General features: G+C 35.5%; 1 pseudogene; it reads right to left on the bottom strand.

Moving 5' to 3' along the window:
* Nucleotides 1-6,576: 6,576 nt before the first annotated feature.
* Nucleotides 6,577-7,179, bottom strand: LOC132518375 (small ribosomal subunit protein eS7-like; annotated as a pseudogene).
* Between the last annotated feature and the right edge of the window lie 7,279 nt (nucleotides 7,180-14,458).

A 14,458-nucleotide genomic window follows, 5' to 3' on the forward strand; every position in this document is an offset into this window, starting at 1 on the left:
CGAGGAGTTGGGGGAGGAGAGAAATGGGTGAGGGAAATTAAAATGTACAAACTTTCAGTTACAAATTAAGTGAGTCATGGGTATGAAATGTATATTATGTGGAATATAGTCAATAATTATGTAATATCTTTGTATGATGACAGTTGGTAACTAGATTTACTGTGGTGATGATTTTGAAGTGTTTAGAAATATCAAATTGCTCTGTTGTGTACTAGGAACTAACATAGTGTTGTAGCTCAATTATAGTTCAAAAATAAACTCATAGAAAAAGAGGTCAACTTGTGGTTACCAGAGGCAAGGGGCTGGGGAGGGATAATTGGATGAAGGTAGTCAAGAGGTACAAACCTCCAGTTATAAGACAAATAAGTAATAGGGATGTAATGTACAACATGATATATATGATACTGCTGTATATCATATATGAAAGTTAAAAGAAATACTAAGAATTCTCATCATAGGGAAAAAATTTCTACTAAATTTTGTATTTGTATAAGAAAGTGGATGTTCACTAAACTTACTGTAGTCATTTTACGATGTATTTAAGTCAAATCGTTATGCTGTACACCTTAAACTTATATAGTGCTATATGTCAATTACATCTCACCAAAGCAGGAAGAAAAGTTCTAAGTACTGTTAAAATTAAAGTAATAAACTTTTATATCTCTTGAAATTCTGAATTTGCAAGAATTAACTAATGTGTCATGAGATAAATCATAATTATAAATCAGAAAAATTATACTCATAAGTCATTATAAATCATAATCATAAGGTATTATCTAGTGCAAGGTTAATCTTTTTCTTTTAACCTTGCACTGGATAATATCTTATGATTTTCTCATTTCTTTTTTTTTTTTTTTGATTTGGACCATTTTTAGTCTTTATTGAATTTGTTACAATATTGCTTCTGTTTTATGATTCGTTTTTTTGGCTGTGAGGCATGTGGGAACTTAGCCCCCCGACCAGGGATTGAACCCACACCCCCTGCATTGGAAGGCGAAGTCTTAACCACTGGACTGCCAGGGAAGTCCTGATGATTTTCTCATTTCTTGAGCAAAGAAATAAATGATGGTAAAATTTTAACTCAACTGTTTCACATGAAAAAAGCTCACAGAAAACTAAAAATTATAGATGTTCAGTAATTTTTGAATTGAACTGTTTTTGTAACTACTTCACATGATATACAAGATAAGAAGAATTCAATGAAATTTAATTCAATTGGAATTCCAAGGGAATTTGCAATTTAAAGGAATGTTTATTCTGTAACAAATCTTGGGTCAGAGGCCACCTATGGATATTGCATTCTTAACATAGAATCTGTTTTGCACTAAAAATACTTTATTAAAATATTGGCGTGATGGAAAAATACATTTAGTTGATGGGTATGAGGATTTCATAAATACAACCCTGTCACTCTTGATATCTCTTACTCTGTTTTTTTTCTTTTTCTCCGAGGCACTTATTAATTTCTATTATATCAGATAGTTTACTAATTTATCATGTTATTCACATCTTTCTCTCCATGCTAGCATATAAACTCCATGCAGGTAGTGATCGTTATCTGTATTTTTCACTGCTGAATCCTAAGCATCTACACCAGTGCCTAGAGCATTGTAGGTGTTCAATCAACAGATATCTGTTGAATGAATACATTAATAACGATAATGCTTTTTGAAGAAAAAAATCCCATCATCATTCTTGACTGTTACTTTTCTTTAAAATTTCTTAGGCATAGACTTAAAACACTATGGTAACTTGACTTATTAAAATACTTATGTAAATTTATACTTTACTATTCTAGTATAAATATTTAAGTATTCTATAATTTTTTGTGACATAATATTGGCTCCTTTATATTTCATGCTAATAAGAAAAATGGATTTATGATACAGAATTGATAATTCATAGACTTCATTTTTCACTCAACAGTGATATTTTTATTGACCTCAGTCAAATACTTTGTTTCCTACTTTAAAGCCCCCAGAGTGTTTCTATTAAAGATATGAATTGTATTTTTCTGGAAATAAATGCTTACACTTGACAGGATCAAGAGAAATTTCACTAACTATAAGGTACACTGTTCTAGAGAAAAATAAGAAATTTAATAATATTCACAGAAAAATACAATGGAAACTTCCTAGCCAATATTGATATTTTTAATCTAAAATTCTTGACACAATCTGCTTTGAGGAAGGCTGCTTCAAGTGGTGCTCTTGAAATTACAATGATGGTTAATAATGTACTCTTTTAAACTATAATATGTTCAATCTATAAAGAGACACTATGAATTGTTATGCTCTGGTTACATAAAAAAGGTGAATTTATTTTAGAACTATTGCCTTTTGCTACTATAAATCACAATATGTTTTAACGTGTCAGTTCTGATGACAACTGGCAATATGAAGAAGCTAAGGTTCACCTAACTGGAAACCAAGTGACATTAGGTCTGTGACTGTGTTCATTTTGGCTCCAAAAACAAAAAATACTATAAACAGGGTGATTTATAATAAACACTTTCTCACAGTTCTGGAGGCTGGGAAGTCCAAGGTTATGGCAGCAGTTTGGTATCTAGTGAGGGCCTGCTTTGCTGTAACCTCACGTGGTGGAAGGGTCAAGGAAGATTTCTGTGACCTCTTTTATAAGGGCACTAATTCCATTCATAAGGGGTCTCCCCTTGTGACCTAATCACCTCCCAAAGGCCTCATCTTCTAATACCGATCACGATCAATTAAGGTTTCATTATAGAAATTTTGGAGGGACAAAAACACTCAGACCGTAGCAGTGGCATTGCTGATTATGAGATAAGATCATTGGGTATCAATTGCAGGCAGTATAACAGACATGGTTAATATTTCTTATGTGTTAATTTTTCTTCTTTTCACTTGATTATGTTTATTTATTAGGGAACATAGTGATCTACATCAGAGGACTCTAAATGAAATAAAAGATTGGAAAGAAAGATGTGGTTAGTCAATAAAGTAACTGCTCTTTCAGACTAATTGTTTAACTTTTCCTTTTTGGAAATGAATACCTACCCAAGTTGGCCTGGTACCATATGTGTATGTTTTTGCTAATTTTCAGGAAAATTAGAAAAACTAAGAGTTCCTTACAAATAAACTTCATTGAGGAATTCTATTACATGTGTGTAGTTTGTTGAGTCTTGAAAAATATATGTATCCAATGTAACCGTCATTCCAATCAAGGCAACATTTTCATTACCTCTAGAAAGTTTCCTCAATCTCCTTTGCAGTTAGTCTTTCTCCCTGCTGCCCCAAGCATCAAGCAATCACTAATATAATACTGTTAGTTTTAGAAATTCATATAACTGGAATCATATAGTACATGTTGTTTTATATCTGGCTTTGTTTGCCTAATATGCTTTTTAAATTTGTATTTTTGCATGATTTATAGTTGAATGTTTTGGTTTTGTTACTGAGTAATACTCATACAAACTTTTCAGTTCATCCATTCACATGCTCATAGGCATATAGATTGTTTTCAGTTTGGAGACAGGAAATATCTATGACTATTTGTGTATATAACTCCTGGTGTGGTCACGTGTCTTTATTTCTTTTAAGTAAATAGCTATTTGAATGGAATTTCTGGGTCATATGGTAAGTGTATGTTTAAAAGAAACCCTCGAATGAATTTCCAAAGTGGTTTTATCATTTTATACTCTGACAAAGTATAAGATTCAGGTTGATTCAAACAGATTTCAGGTTGTTCTACATTCCCTCCAAAACTTGGTATAATCAGTCTTAGGGTTTTTAGCCTTTCTGGTAATATCTTCTGCTGTCTCAGTGTGGTTTTAATTTATATTTCCTTGATGACTGTCAATGTTGAACATCTTTCATATGCATATACATTCATGAAGAGTCTATCTAAGAGTCTGTTACCCATTTTTAAATAGTAGGGTGGTTGTCTTATTTTTGAGTTGTGGACTATATCTTGTAAACATTTTCTTCTAGTGTATGGTTTTTCTAATGGTGTTTTTTGAAGAGCTGAAGGTTTGGATCTTGATGAAGTCAAATTTTTTATTTTTATTGCTAATTTTTTTTGTATCTTGTCTAAGAAATCTTTACCACTGTTCACTAATACTTTCTCTAATACATGATTCTAAAAATTTTATAGTTTTAATTTTTGTTTGGTCTCTAAGCTATTTCAAATTAAGTTGTATTATGGCATGAGGTAGAAGCCAAGGTGGTTCTTTTTCTTTTCTTTTTTTTTAATATAGTTTTTGCAACATGATTTGCTGAAAAAGAATAGCTTTTTCCTTTGGAAATGTCAAAAATCAATTGAGCATAAATGTTTGTGAATCTATTTCTGGACTCTCAATTCTGTTCCATTAGTCTAGAGCTACATTTATTAGGGGTTTGGAGGGGGGACTGTATTAAATCCACAGATAAATTTGAGTAGAATTGATACCTTAACAAAATTTAATCTTCCAATAAAAAATGTACATTTTCCTAATTCTTAAGATCTTTAATTTCTCTGAATGGTGTTTTGTAGCTTTTTAGTGTACAGTTCTTCCACATCTTTCATTAAATTTATTCCTAAATATTTTATGCTTTTAGATGTTATTTTTGCATTTTAAAAATTATTTCTTAAGTTTGTAGCTAATATATATTTACCTTGGATCCCATAACCTTGTTAAATTCACTTTGTAATTTCATTGGTTTTCTTATAGTTTCATTAGGATTTTCTGTGTGGACAAGCATGTTATTTGAGATCAAGATCAGTTTTACTTCCTATTTCTTTCATTCACCGATATTTTCTTTACTGTCTTCTAATCTGTTCTTAATTCCATGTATTGTATTTTTTATGTCAAGTATTTTATTTTTCATCTTTAGAAGTTTGATTTTAGTCTCTTCCAGTTCTTGAATCATTATGTTCATGTTTTCCTTTAAATCCTTGATGATTTATAATCTTTATCATAACTTTTTTTAAACATGTTTACTGCTATATCAATCACTTCTGGCACTTAATGTTCTGTGTCTATGGATATTTTTTCTATAGGTATACATAATATTTTCCTGCTTTTTTGCTTATCTTGTTATTTTTGAATGGATGCTGGATATTGTTAAAGGTTGAATTGAATTGTATTCCTTTAAAGAATGTTGAAATTAAGTTTTATATGAATTTCAGACTTTTGGGGCTTGCTTTTAAGATTATTTAGTGTAGACTTAGGTCATTGAAGCCCCATTGGATATCCAATGCCTCATTGGCTATTTAAACTCTGACTATTGGGATCATAAATTATACTTAGCCCTGTGTGTATTGTAGAAATTGTTTGACCTATTGCTTTTCATACTTTTCTAATCTTGGATAGTTTGTCTCATACATGAGAAAATCAGTATTCAGCCAAATATTTGAGGGAACCCCTCTCTGTGCATCTCTGGAGTGTGTGCTCTCTTTCTCTGTAATTTCCCTTTCTCCACTACTCTATCTCACACAGTCTAGTTGTTTTGCCTCCCTGAACTCTCATTTTTGTCCCTATACTCAGTGAAAATAAGACTTTGACAGGGTTGCCCCTCTCTGAGGTGTGACACAGAAATGCCTCCAAACAGCAGACTCTGGCAATTATATGCCTAACTTTGTTTCCTTTCTCTAAGAGAATAAGAATCATTTTCTGTCTTTTGTATAATGTTTAAATCATTTGTTCCATGTATCTTGTGGGGTTTTCTGCTATGCAGGAAGTGAAATTCCTGTCATATTTAATCATTCATGGATATAATACTATTTATAATTTTCATTTTTCAGCTCATATATCCTATCTGTTCATATATTGACTGTATTTTCCTTTTGTGTTTTGAACATATTTATTATACCTGTATTCAATTTTTGTCTGCTGAATTCACCAGCTTAGCCGTTTTAGGGTTGGTGTCTATTGACTGCTTTTTTCCTTAACTATGTATAACAATATTTCTGGCTTTGAATGTATAATTTTCATGTGTACTGCACATTATTCATAAAGCATTGTAGAAATTTTGAATATTTTTTTCTTTTAACCTGCAGGTAAATTACTAACTCATCACATTGGACTTGTGTAGGTTTGACTTTATGCATCGTTAGAATCTCTGGAAAGCCCAGGGTGTTTCTTAAGCTCCTCTTACTTGTGGCATCAATCTTCAAAATATTTCTTTCTTGCTGATCTTTCAAGAGTTGGTTTTAATTTGTTTTAGGGTAGATTTAAAGTAGGCCTTAACTTAGGGCTTGTTCCTTATTTCCAAAGTTGGATTTTGGTCTGTGGTGAATGCACAGGGTATTAATGAGGTGTTAAGAAGGTGTTAATAAGATCTCTCTATTGCTCTCTACTGCTGTCTTCTTGGCAATATTAAAAACAGTAAAGCAAAGTGATGTAACCTAAGTATTATCAACTCATTCTCTTAGATAATAAGTAGTTTCAGATAACAAGAACTTGATGGTACCTTCTGGAATAAGAACCTATATAGGATGGCTTTGCTTTAGCTTGTTGGGAGTTTAATCATCCTCTGAAAAATAAGCTTCTCTTATTTCTAGAATGTCTTTTAAATTAAACTATGAAATTTACATTATTTTAAAATATTTTATAATAATATTTTAGTCATTTTTGTTTACAACTGAGAACTGAGACTCTGGGTATTTAAAATTAACATCCTTGCCTGTGTTGCCCATATAGACAACAGAAAAAGTTTCAACCTTGTGTTCCACATTATTCTGCTGTGTTTTATCCAAATGGATCTTTGAGTTAGTTGGCATTCAGTTTCACCTGGGTTCTCTTGCCTACACTTTCACTTGGAAAGACTAAGTCCTCTAGGATCACATGTGCATGGTTGTCAGAGTATGGTTTCTAGGATGCTTTTGCTTCTTTTTTTGTACAGCCGTTTCTGGTTGGCTTAGGCGGAATTCTCCTCTGGGCTTTAAAGATAATGTATTTCTCACTGAACATTTTCTCCAATTCAAGTACTTACCAGACTTGGTTTTTCTCGAAAGATTTCAGTTGAGGAACAGGAACAATGATCATAATAGCTTTCTGACCGCTATCAACTTACTTTCCCTGGCTGCTGTTATATTCAGCTCTCTTATCTGGGACTTAAGGTCTGAATTCATTTTCAGCTCAAGGAGACCCTGAGAGATGCTGGACTAAAACTCATCCCACTTTTCACCATTGGGCTTCACTATCTTCACACTCTAACTAAACATGTTCTCCTTATTCGACACTGACCTAGGAAGAGAATTCTTTATTTTTACAATTTCCTCAGCAATGTGTGAGATATAATCAGATACTAAGTTATTAAAAAGGCAGCTAATGAGGTTACATTTCAGTTTATAATCCATTTAATCAACCCTGTCTCTTTAGTATCACTCAGGTGTACCCATCCTCTCTACCTTCACTACCACAATCTCTGTGCAGCCTCCTGTAATTGCTTGTCTGGTTTACTGGTCTCCTAGCATCTACTCTGGAAACCCAATAATTCGTTTTCCACATAGAAGTTATAGAGAGTATAACAGGATTTTAAAAAGGAAAATGTCACCACTTGGAGTGTGAAATCCTCCTCTGCATTTAGTAGTGGAATTTACTTATAGATGAAAGGATTGAGAAGGGGGATGAGGAAGAAATATCCTCGAAAGAGAACAAAACATAACATTATGAACAGTTGGGTTTTTTACTCTGAACCATGCATTTATTGCTAAGGTTGCAGACTTCTCCTCACAAGCTACAGTTGATCCTTGAACAGTGAGGAAGTTAGGGGTGCTGACCCTCTGCATACTTTACAGTTAGCCCTCTCTATCCATGATTCTGCACCTGCAAATTCAAACTCAACCAACTATGGATTGTATAGCACTGTTGTACGTATTTAGTGGGGAAAAAAATCTGATATGAGTGGACTCATACAGTTTAAACCTGGGTTGTATATTCTATGACTCAGTGAATTTTTCAATATCTCTGCCCCACTTCAAACCATCTTGCTCCCATTTCATTTACTCAGTGTCTTCCCCATTCATGCATACCGGAATCTCCTGTATTCACTGCCACTTTCAGCTTAACAACTTCCCTGACAGGTTACCTGGCTTTGAATTTATCGTCTGAGATACTGCCTCCCAGATTGCCTCCTCTTCCCTAACTGCATGTGAGTGACTACCTGAAGACATCCTTCTACTACATTCAGCCTAGGTTTCTAGAATTAGTTATCCTGGGAGTTAAAAAAAAAAAATCATAGTTTTTCTGCATAGTTCTGCATAGGGAGAAAAAACAACTAAGCTATCAGGTATATTTTTTGTCAACATTTATTTACTAAATATTGTACACTTAGTATGTGCTAACTTTTGGTGTTGGATATACAACAACTAACATATTAAGCTAGTTTTCTATTTCTAGAGTGCTTACAGTATTCTGGAGGATATAGTCTATTACAATAGTGAGAGAAGTTCTATTGTAAGGAAGTATAGAGTGTCATTAAAATACCTAGTTGAAATACATATCTCAGTTTATAAGGAAAAATTTATTGGGAGAATAATTAAAATGAATAGGAGTTAGCAAGGAAGAAGTTGGGGCAGTGTGGAAAAGAGTATTCAGGAAAAGTAAACCGACATTTGAAAATCTAGATGCAAGAGACCACATAGCATCTTTATAGGTTGGATGGATGGGGGTTGTCAAGAGAAGTGTCAGGAAAGCTAATTTGTGGGTAGTTCATCAAAGGCTTTGTGAGCCATGAGTTTGGATTTTATCCTAACATAGTGGTTCTTAAACTTTAACGTGCATTTGAACCATACAGAAATTTTACAGTACAGAAATTTTACAGTGTAGAGAGCCTTATTCACTAGGTTTGTAATGGACCTTGCTACTCTGCATTTCTCCTAAGCTCTTAGGTATTGCTGATGCTGCAGGCTCATGGACCACACTTTAAATAACAAGCTCCTAAGGGAAATAGTAAAGGTATGAGGGAGTTAAAGCAGAACATAAAATATGATTGATATTTGTTTGTCTTCTAGAAAGATCACTTTGACTACAGAATAGAGGATTAACTACAGAAGGGCAAGTTTAGTTGCAGGAAGATTTTGTAGGCTATTTTATTAATCATAGTCTACTGTAACAGCACTTTAGTGCTAGTTGATGTCATGGATATGGAGAAAACTGAGCAGATTCAAAAATATTTGGGAGCAAAAAATGAGAATCTTGGAAATAGATTGCTTTGGAGTTGAAAGAGAAAATAGAAGAATAAAGAAAGATTCCTAGGTTTCTGATCCAGTCAAATTTATTGCTGTTCAATGTGATATAGGGCACCTGTGGAAGGTGTATAGAATAAAAGATCAAGAGATTTTTTTTTTTCCTGTGGTTCCACTAGAAACTATTTTTCTTGAATTTTAATGAATTTGGTGTGATGCACCCAAGGAACAAATCCCATCCAGACAGGACAGATAGTTTGATGTTCTAGCTGTAACATAGCTAGTTTTCAATGTGGAGTACACTCTGTTGTCAATTTGGATAGAGCAAATCAGTGGAGTTTCACTTGGAGTGGAAGAATTATTGGATTATTTGCTATGTGAGACTACCAGTTCTGGTTTGTTACTCACAGCTCACATTCTTTCATAGGTAAACGTGATTAGACTGAAGGCAGCTTTGCAGTCTTATAACACCAGCTAGAAATATCCAACATAAGGGAGGATTGAAGAAGAGGATTTTTTTAAATGACCAGATGAAAACATACCTATGAATCAAAAAACCTCAAACATGAGCTGGCAAAAGCCCTAACTACCTACCTCAGTCCTAAGCAGCCCATTCCTGGACAATCTGCCTGTTTACCACTTGGAAGGTTTAGCTCTCCCTGTAACACTAAGTGCTGGTGAGTCTGAGGATAAAGGTGTGTGGAGCAAAATTCTCAGAGCTTCTGTATTGTCCTTTCATTGAATGAGTCACAGATGTTTTCACTTGCAAGGATTTTGTGTTTTGCCAGTGCAGTCCATCCTTCTGTCTTGATCTGTATCTCACAATTTTCAATCCATGGTTGTTTGAATCCAAGGATGCAGAACCCATGGATATGGAGGGCTGACTGAATTGGTTTTACAAGTTAATGATGAGATAAAGAATATGTAAGTCACCTAATGGCTTCACAGACTTTTCCCAAGTCAGCCTGTCCTACACCAGCCTCTACTTCCTTCTAACATTGTTCATTTAAACGTCCAACATTTTCCTAGTAAGGCTAATTTTTCACTGATTTTTCTCCTAATAGTTGTGGGGCATTTGATTTTCAGCATATGGAGGCTGTTAACTAATGCAGTTACAGCCAAGAATCTCTTGAGTTTTTCCTGGTTATTATCTTTCTACTCTGACATTGTGCAGTTACACTCTGTGAGCAGGTAAAGGATTATGACAAAACATCTAGCAGTTGGGAAAACACTTTTAATTCTTACTTTTCCAAACCTACTGATGTTGACAGTCTTTTTTTCTTTTCTCCAATTATTTTTTAAGGTTAACATATTTATTTCGCAACTCTTCATGGTCTAGTGGGATAATTAATTGTAAGTTCAATATTGCTGACTAAATAAAACAAATTATCCAATATGTGAAAATTCAGTTATCACATGGGTGTGCCTTCCGTAGATCAATTTTGTGGCTATCCAGAATATTTTATTTTGCAAAGATTTTGTCCACAAAGGAAGGTTCTATCTAGTGGTTGGAATTTACTACAGTCTGCATATTTCTCTTATGAAGAGCTGAGTTTTAGAAGGGTTATTTGACCTTATTAGACTCTCTGAGCTAATTATGGTTAGAGCCCAAGATGAATTGTTTGCTTAAGTCAGAGCTTTGCAACTTTCCTCATCATGACAATCACTTGGGGTGCTCATTAAAAGACATTTTTTTCCTGATTCTAATCCAGAAATGAATTAGAATGTTCAGGAGATAAACCTGGTGTTAGGGTTCTCCAGAGAAACAGAACCAATAGGATAGGTATATATGTGGGTATGTGTTTGTATATACATGGTGATTTATTATGAGAAATTGGCTCACATGGTTATGGAGGCTGAGAAGTACCACGAGATGCCATCTGCAAGATGGAGCACCAGGGAAGCTGGTAGTGTGATTGAGTCGAAGTCTGAAAGCCTGAGAACAAGAGGAGATGATGATGTGAATTCAGACTGATGCTGGAGAAGATGAGATGAGCTGTCCCAGCTCAACTTGTGAGGCAGGAAACAAAGAGGCAAATTTCTCCTTCCTCCACATTTTGTTTTAGTCAGCCCTCAGCAGATTGGATGATGCCCAACCATATTGTACAGGGCCTTCTACTTCATTGGGTTCACTGATTCAGGTACCAATGTCAACCAGAAATCTACTCAAAACACTCCCCCAGTAAGATATAATCCAGGCATCCATGCCTCACTCATGTTGACACATAAAATTACCCAACCTAACTACACCTTTTGTTAACTTTGCACCCATACTCATCTCCTTAAACCATACTTAAGATGCAATTCGTGAAAATAAGATCATAATTTTGCCTGTTGTGCTACAACTCTCCTGTGTACAATTGAAAATGCACTGACTGCTTTGCCGGTAAAGGAGGTAGAGTTCTTGAGTGATGGTTAGTCTTCTCTTTGATAGTCTATAACTTATACTATGATGTTATATTAACAATACTTAAATATATGTTGTAAAGTCAATATATTTTACCTTACATTATAAGAAAATAAGAGAGGAAAGAGAACAAGCATGCCTATGTGTGTGTATATCTGAGTGGTATAGAAACAGGCCTAATTTCTGCAACTGGCCACATGGTTTTAGCTAGTAATTATAACTACCTTTATCCACTATCCATTCTCTATCCCCTTTTCTTCACCAAGCACCTCAGTTGGTCATGGTTCTTTAACCGGTGGGGTGACCCAAACCTTCATTCCAGAAGGGTCCGGACCATTAGTAGTCCTGCCTGGATTTGGTTAGTGTAGTTTTCTATTGACTTTAATCACACGATATGATAATATTAAGTAACACCCTAAGAGATTGCCTATATTCAAGACTTACTCTTCCTTGCTGCCATTGTAAAGTAGTAGTCCAATTTCCTCTTGGTATGAGATCAGTTACCCGAGCTTACACTGAAACGCCCTTCTTTGGTGATTTGGAAGCATGAGGAGCCCAAAGTGGCCAGTGGGATGTTGGCATTATTAACTTCAAGGTCAGTGGAATCATCTCCTGGTGTAAGCATTCCTTCCTCTGGAACTAAAATCCCCAGTCCAGCAGAGTATATAGCCTGAAGAACACAAAGCAAAAATTTTGCTAGAGGTACCAGGGGTAATATTGAGTGGATCCATTGCCATTTCTACTCCTTGACTCCTGGACCTGTGAATCCTGGCTTCGGGAGAAAGAGCACCATATACAGGATGTTGATTTAGAGCATGTACAGCCTTCTGCAGAACCTTGCTAACAGCCCTGTGAGGTATCACCACCTTACTGGCACTGTAACTAAGTCTTCAAAAGACCATTACACCATTCGATCAAGCCAGCTGCTTCAGTGTGGTGAGAAATATGGTAAGACCAATAAATTCCATGAGCACTGGCCCATTGCTGCCCTTCTTTTGCTGTGAAGTGATTTTCTTGATCTGAAACAATGCTGTGTGGAATACCATGATGATGGATAAACCATTCTTTAAGTCTATGGATGGTAGTTTTGGAAGAAACATTGAGTGCAGGGAAGGCAAATTCGTACCCAGAGTAAGTGTCTATTCCCATAAGCATAAAACACTGCCCCTTGCATAATGGAAGTGGTCCAGTGTAATCCACCTACTACTAGGGAGTTGGTGCCATATTAGGGACTCAGAATTGGTCTCTATTGCTAGCAGATGAGGCACTCAGTGGTGGTCATAGCCAGATTGGCCTCAGTGTGTGGAAGGCCATATTGCTGAGCCCATGCATAAGCTCTGTCCCTGTCATCATGGCCACTTTTTTCATGAGCCCATTTGGCAATGACAGGGGTGGCTGGGGAAAGAGACTGCCTGGTATTCACAAAACAGTTCATCTTATCCACTTGAATATTAAAATTCTCCTCTGCTGAGGTCACCCTTTGCTGAACAATTACATGGGATACAAATATCTTCATGTTTTGGCCCAATCAGAGGGGTCAACCCCTGTACTTCTTCCCCAGATTTCCTCCTCATAAATTTTCCAATCATGTTTCTTCCAAATCCCTGACTGACTAGCCAAACCGTTGACCACAACCCATGAGCCAGTTTATAATCATACATCTGGCCATTTCTCCTTCCAAGCAAAGTGAAAAACCGTGTGCCTGCTTGAGGCCAATCAAGTATATACCACTTTCATTTGATTATGGAGTGTTTCTATGCATGCCCAACTGTGTAGCTTGGTGGATCAGATAATGCCTAGGCTAAACTAGTTATTTCTTGCTCACTAGTTCCAATCAGCATAATGTCATTGATGTAATGGACCAGTATGATATCTTATAGAAGGAAAAGTGATCAACATCTCTGGGCTAAGTTATTATATAGGCCTAGAGAGTTGTGATATACTCTTGAGATATGACAGTCAAGGAATAATGCCAGCCTTGCCAGCTGAAAAAAAAAAAAAGTCTGCTCCTGGTGGACCTTATGGAGAAAAGGGTATTTGCCAGGTCAATAGCTGAATACTTGATACCAAGGAATGTGTTAATTTGTTCAAGCAATGAAACCACATCTGGTACAGCAGCTGCAATTGGATTCACTGTCACAGTTAAGCTTACGGTAATCCACTGTCATTTTTCAAAATCCATCTTTCTTTTGCACAGGCCAAAATAGGACTGTTGAGTGGGGATGTGGTGGGAATCACCACTCCTGCATCTTTCAAGTCCTCAATAATGGCACTGATCTCCGCAGTCCCTTCAGGAATGCGGTGGTATTTTTTGGCTTACTATTTTTTTATGTAGGGAGACAGGCCTTTGCTACCATAATAGCCCTCACTCCTCACCAGATGATGATTTTATGTACCCAGATTTGGGTATTACTGACTTACATTATTGGTAAGCACCAAGTTTGTTATCGTATTGTATAAAAGTTTAGTAAAATGTTCTCCCAAATATGCATATTCTAAGAAGTAGACAAAATTAATGTAATTATAAGATGTTGAGAAAAGAAATGTTTGGACATTTAAGGTTGGAAGATTCATTGGCTACCTGTAAAGGAGCGCCTAAGCAGATATGATAGCACAGTTACGAAGTACAGTTAGAATGTGGCAGGTAAATGTAATTGTAAACTATTGCTATATTGGTTATCCTTTTATTTGTTTCCTGTTTTAGGTTTGCTATACTGTGAATTATTGGAAAACTTACCAGCAGGTGGTAGCACTGTTTAACAAATATACCCCTGATCACGAAGCAAGCAATTGTGACTGAATTATTGGCTGCGAATGCAGCAAAATTCAAATATGTCAGAATAGTGGATTGTGATCCAGAAAATCCAAGTCCTGGTCCCAGTGGTATTACTTATTGGCCTCATCACT

Source organism: Lagenorhynchus albirostris, chromosome 3, assembly GCF_949774975.1.
Source record: "Lagenorhynchus albirostris chromosome 3, mLagAlb1.1, whole genome shotgun sequence".
NCBI lineage: Eukaryota > Metazoa > Chordata > Mammalia > Artiodactyla > Delphinidae > Lagenorhynchus > Lagenorhynchus albirostris.